This window comes from Drosophila sechellia, chromosome 2R, assembly GCF_004382195.2.
Source record: "Drosophila sechellia strain sech25 chromosome 2R, ASM438219v1, whole genome shotgun sequence".
Classification (NCBI taxonomy): domain Eukaryota; kingdom Metazoa; phylum Arthropoda; class Insecta; order Diptera; family Drosophilidae; genus Drosophila; species Drosophila sechellia.
Window position 1 is genome coordinate 15,857,869 of NC_045950.1, and position 6,579 is coordinate 15,864,447.

The following is a 6,579-nucleotide window of genomic DNA, read 5'->3' on the forward strand; positions in this document are numbered from 1 at the left end:
AGTGGGGAGAAAGGACACGAACTCGGAAGGGAATAGATGGGGTTGGGGATTTGGCTGTGCCTCCTTTTTGCCATTTCGGGTTTCAGAAATATGGCAAACAATTATGCGCTTGAGTTTTATTACAAATGCCCGGCAGTTAAATAAGCTCCTGGATGGGGCGACATTGCAGGCGATAATAACCACGTTTCACATGCATCCTGGAAACACCCCACCAGCCCAATCCGACCCCAGCACCAACCCCACCCCACCCTACCCACGGAGTGACAGGCGAAAGCGGAAGCACAGGAAATTTGTACCCTTTTTCTTTGAGGCTCGGCGGCATTATCTTAAAATAAGTAAGCTATATAAGTATGCATATCGGGTGGTACCCGTGGAACGGGTAGCGTTTCGTATTACGTCTTGGCCCGGTGGACATGTGACTATATTCGACTTTGCCTTTCCATTTGCCTTCAGCCTTTGGGGCTGTCTGAAGGGATACCCAACCCCCCCACTTGCGCATATTTCAACATGATACGACAGCTTGACAACATTAAATTTGCATTGCTCTTGCCGGAGTTTGTTTATGGAAAAAGAGGGAGGGAGAGGGGGCGGGAATCAGCCAACATATGGCAGGGCAACCAATACCCCGCATACTTTCTATATATACAAATGCAATTTGATGTCTGGCTCGCAGCCCCACGGAACCCATCCTTTGGGCTTGGCTACAATTAAAGTGATTGAAAAATATTTTCCAAGCCATTTTGTGCGCCAAAGAAAAGGCAAACGAGTTTACGTTTTACCATCGAAGCTACCCTGTTTTCAGGAGGGGTAGTTGCGGACTCCTAGGGGATAAATAGAGCACAAAGTTGATGTTCGCGGAAATATGATATATGTATATTACTGCATAATATTATACAAAATTCTTTGGTGCTTTCAGCATACATTTTGAAGTAAAAACTTCATGTGCATCTAATATAAATGTTGGTTACTCGAAGAATTTGTCTAAATTGAAATAATATTTTCCAGGATATCACTGAAAAGACTATTTCTAAGACATCCGCTTAATATTATTTTTTTTAGTGCCTTTGCGAAATTAACTTGCCGAAGTGCAGCCACGCACACACAACTCAAGCGAACAGGCCTGTTCTGGGTGCTGTGTTCTGGGCTTCTGGTGGTCGAAATGGATCGGATAGGTGGGGGCTGCGATGATTCGCATTGGGGTACTGGGATTGAGATGGCAAATGGGTCTTCAGAAGTTGTTGCATGCATTCAAGCGCAAAGTTGCAGATACAAAATTGGTTAGCGAGTGGTAAAAAGTGATTGGCGGCGGGCCATCCATCCGACGATTCGACGAGCGGCCTTTATGACATAAAGGCCAATTATGTTAAAATGTTGCCGGGTAGAAAAACGAGAGTTTCGAACAAAGTTGAGTCGCGTCGCGACGCGACAATTCCGTTTACCGACAGCTAATAATGCGGCAATAGCTGCAAGGGTTCCTCGGCAATGTACTGCGTATGTCCTGTCGCGATTTCGATTCCGATTCCCCACAACCACCTACCCACCCAGTTGCATTGTCAACGCGTTCGCCTGATGTACGGCACATCCTGTGTCAGTTCCGGCCGTGCACGCGACAACTTTCCTTGCCAACCTCTGTCTATTTCCTCGTAGACCCCTCAGATCCATACCCAACGACCCACACCCATATACACTATCCATTTCCCGCCCGTCACTAAAAGGCCGGGCGCAAAAGTTCGCGTCACACTCGAATGCATCTCGTAGCCCAGTGACAATAACTCAAATGCCAAGGGGGTTGGATTCCCAAACCCCGGGTCCAGGAGTCCTGGTTCCTGCGTCCTGCAGATGGACCCATCGCTTAGCAAATGACTGTGATTTCCAATTTTTTCTGCCGCATTTGAGCCTAGTTGAGCGCGTCCCGTGATTAATGTTGTGGATGCTTTGTGGTAGGAGCAATTAGAGCACTGACAAGCCCTCCAAATATCTTTACAAGCTCTCCTCTGAAAGGGGATCGAAAATGCTAACATCTGTGCCGACAGGCGATGGTGTGTCAAATGGGAGTAAATGGTATGTAAAATATGATCACATGATTCGGAAATCAAATTTATTAGGGCTATAGTGCAAGATGGTAACGAGAAATGCAGTTGGTAGTTAATTAAATTTTTGCTCAATAATTTTAATTCAAGATGAGGATTATATAAAAAGTCAGAGGACATTGCTTTGATATTTGCAATACAATTCAATTAACTAAAAGTATAATAGTTTGAAATGATTTTTAGTGCTATGTATAATTAATGAAAATTTCAAGTGCTAGGAGACGCCAGACAAGAGATGCTGCAATTCCCTACGCCATCATCCACAACTGACACTTTGGAAAAATTAAACTACGCCAATATTCATGCTGCACAGGGCGGAAAAGTAGAGGGAAAATGAAAACACTGAGCGGAGCATTGAAAAGCCAGAACCCCAAAAATGCAAAACCCATTTGCGAGTACAACGAAAATAACAACAATGGCAACAACACGACTCGCATTATTCCCTTGGCGTATTTTTGGTGTGTGTATTTTTTAATCAAAAGCCGCAAATTGCCGCAACGCAAAAAATGACAATCAACCACCCCCAGGATGCCAGATACCATATTCCAGAGCGCAGATCCCAGTTCGCAGTTCCCTGAGACGGGAACACAGGACCAGGATCTAGAGCCAGGACCAAAGCCCAGACAAAGTGCCAGTGACTCCGAGTCCCAGACTGCTGTCCAATACATTTAACGCCTGGCCCAACTATGAAAAAAGGAAAACTCTGGAGCGGGCACCCAAATAATACGACGAGCAAAAAAAAAAAAAAAAAATAAAATGACGAAAGAAAAGCGTTGGAAATGGCTCTGACATGTTGCCTTTGACATGCATTTGACATTTGACAGATCGCGCATACTGGGGACGAAGGGGCGTTTCAAATGAAATGACTAAATTATGTGCAAAGTGGTGGAAAGTGGGAACTGGAAAGTGGAAAAGCGGCAAATTTGTAAAATTAAAAATGCGTTTCCCAGGTAGAAGGGGACACATTTTGTGCAGCCACTCGAGCGTCAACATTTAACTGTCATAACTGACAACCGAAGGGCACGGGCTTTTCGGTTTTCGTATTGGAAATAAAAGTGCGATTTGGGGGGCTCGAAGATATTGCCTTTCATTGGTATCTGGTGCGTCTTCAAATTTCTTATCTGCAGAGTGCCACTTGAGGTCCTGGCTTATGGCAACCCTTTAGTGGAGCAATTTGATTGACAGACCGCAGCAACCACCAAAGGCTGCCACATCACCATCACATCGTCCTTCGAATCGCTCTCATCATTCAGTCCGTCGTCTGTATTTGAGTTGCATATTTGCTCATTAATAGCGATAAGCGCGTTAAAGTTACCGTTAATGCGCACCAGAAAGATATCTAAGCGTCCAATCCAAATGCACAGTGGTTTGAAGTAGCAATCATACCTATAGTGATTACCATTACCACTGTATTACAGATATATTTAATTGTATATAATATATAATAGTAGAAAATATGAAATTATACATCCAGTTAATTTTTTAGCCTTTTAGTTTTTGAAAACTATTTCGTTGCACTTCAAAATGGGCTCTCCACCCACTGTGCATTGTGGCCAGCATCCACCGCCGCTCAACCCTTTGTCAGCACGCACTCCGCACGCAATTCATTAAATTGAAATATTTTACAGATCGATCATTCTGGCGGGCAGAAGTCGAGGTCCTTTGTGTGCTTTGGTCCTGCTGGAACAGACCATCCTTCGCTCCCGCAGACAAATATGCAAGCCTTTTAGGCACCAATTATTGTATGTGGCTTGGCAGCTTACCCCTTCCCGATCCCGAGAGCCCGGTATATAGAACCCCGCCCGCTCCGATCCCATTCGCCCCTTTCCCGCATGTCTATTAATCTCTTTTATTGTTGTTCAAAGCGCACGGAACACTTGTGCAAATAGGAAAGACGACTCCAGTTTTTGGGCATGTGCAAAGTCAATGCACAAATATAATGAGAGAGGAGAGTTGGGGTACTCAGGGCTTTGCGATTTTGGACTTTGGCAGGGGGAGCGCAGGCCCAGTTTCCACAGCGCTCAAAGATGCCGCGCGTGTGTTATGGACACGCGTGCAACAAAAAGGGGGTGGCGTCCTTGGTGGGAGCACACTGACGAAAGGGGTTGTGCGCGATCTGGGTGAGTGATGTACCGCACCGAGTGGGGTTGGCATGTGGAGGTGGGTGGAGTGCGTTTCTCTGGCATGCACATCTTTGCTGATTGCATTCCCCGCTGCTCGGCCTTGCCCACTCACCTTGTTTGTCGCACAGCATGGGCTCCTGCCCATGGAAATGCTCCTACTCCACCCCCCACAATCCTGAGGAGGACTCCTCATCCTGCCACGCATCCAACTCCTACATGTCCTTTACCACGTGCAGCGGCTACGTGCCTCCATATTGATGTGGGTTATTGTTATAGTCCATGTGCTGTTATTAACGTTGGGCACAAATTGGTTTGAGATTTGAATGGTGCAAAAATGCAACTGGGAGGCCGTTGCAATGGCCGCTGCACACAGAGAATAATAATCACTGATGTAAAAAATTGAATTGCAATTTTAAAGTGCAATTAAACTGTTCTCAAATGTTTGGGTTTGTTTCGTTTATTAATGGATGTGTTTTAGTTTATGGATTACTTATTTCCGAAAAATGACTATGATGATATGAGTGAGTTGTTTAATTTTAAATGCCTTTAATGATGTTAGATAGCTGTCAGAATTTTAAAAGCTTAAGCTGATTTTTAGTTTTTAGATAAAGTATCTCAAAGACAATATAAACATTATATATGTACTGCATAATTGTGTCCTCTCCAAGGGGTAAAATTATGGGTGGCAATCTCTTAAAGGTCCTCATGTTGCTATAGAACTGTCATCATGAAGTAAATGAATCTGGCAAAGATCTTCTTGAGTTCCCTCACATCGTGGGCTTCATCTGGTATACATCTATGTAACATCACTCCCAAATTAGAGCGTCTTTAACCATTAATTACGTTTACATGAAAAGGACTGGGCTTATTATATTATGGTATTTTGCCAGTATTAACCCGCCCATAGGCAGTGATTCTCCAATTTATTCTCGAATACCACATGCCAGGATGGCTAGGATTACACACCAGCACTTCCAAAAGGCATTTCCCACAGGCTGCGTTGACATTCTTTAAAGTCCCCTTATGGAAGATAGGTGAAATGTGCTACGCCCTAATTTCAGTTTCCATTTTTTACGGATCTCTGCCAGCTCTTTTTTCGGAAATTTTCAAGTGATTTAGTGCAATTAGTATAATTAACACAGCACGTAAGACGAGACTAAGGCGGCATTTGACAATGACAATGAAATGGAAAGGGAGGGATATGTGTGCCATGTGTCCCAAGATGAGTTCGAAGGATATTCTTAATCCGGCATATGTTGTTGCCAGGGGCAGTAAATGATTCACTGGAAAAATGTTTGTCAGAATAGAAACCTATGTATTTTCTTTAAGAAGCGTTGTGTGAGTGTGAAAAACAAGTTTTTAAGCCCCTGAAGGCCACGTTTTCCCAACAAGTTTAATTTTTAAACTCTTCTTACCCAACAGCTCTGGCCTGCCAATGCATAATTGAATGTGCAGCCCAATTACTCCTTGGTCTAGTGTCCGATGGAATCACATCATCTGGCTTTTCAGAGCGAGCTTTCAGTTTCCTGTGCGGTACAAAAGTCAACACTTTAGTGCAATTCGGAGCAATTAACATTGGCAGTAAATATGGAATTTGCACAGAAATGCCTACGAGGCAGGTGTAGAGGTAGCTAGCTACCTGACACATCCTGCAACCAGTCAACTTGATTTGCATAAAAGTCGAAAGGGAAGCAGGATGCAGCAGCCTAGCAGCAGGAATCGGAACTACTCGACATCTCGAGGCTTCGGGGGAATTTAAGTTTACCCATTTGCCATGCGTGTTTCAATTGGATCTGAAAAACACACCTATATGATGGGAAACGAGGAGCAAGTTGCCTTGTGCGTGCTCGTCAATGACAACTGGAAATTAGTTTAATAGTCCAACTTGATGTCGAAGGCAAAAGTAAATACTCGAATACTCGAAGGGACAGCATTTGTTGATATAGTTATGGCGTTATTTTATAGGTACACACATGAGTGAGTGTCCACAGAACCAATAAATGTGATACGTGCAACTGTTAAATTAAGTTAATCACACAAGGTAGGAGTCACGAAGACGCTCAATCAAAATCGACTAAGAAAAAGTGACAAGAATGAGTTGATATTAGCCTAATAAGTTAGAGGCAGTAGCTTGGAACAGAGTAATCACATAAATAAATAGACGCCTGATGGAAAGCATAAATCGAATTAAGCTTCGACAGCTGCCAAATAATTGTCATTTCGCCGTTTGTTTGACCAACTTTCAATCTTTTAAGCCGCTGCAAAAAATGCGATTCGAAAATCCAATTTGATAAATAGAAACCAATAAATTTTATAATGACAGAGTCGGATGGTCGGATGGATGGGCAAAAATCCAAACCAAAAGC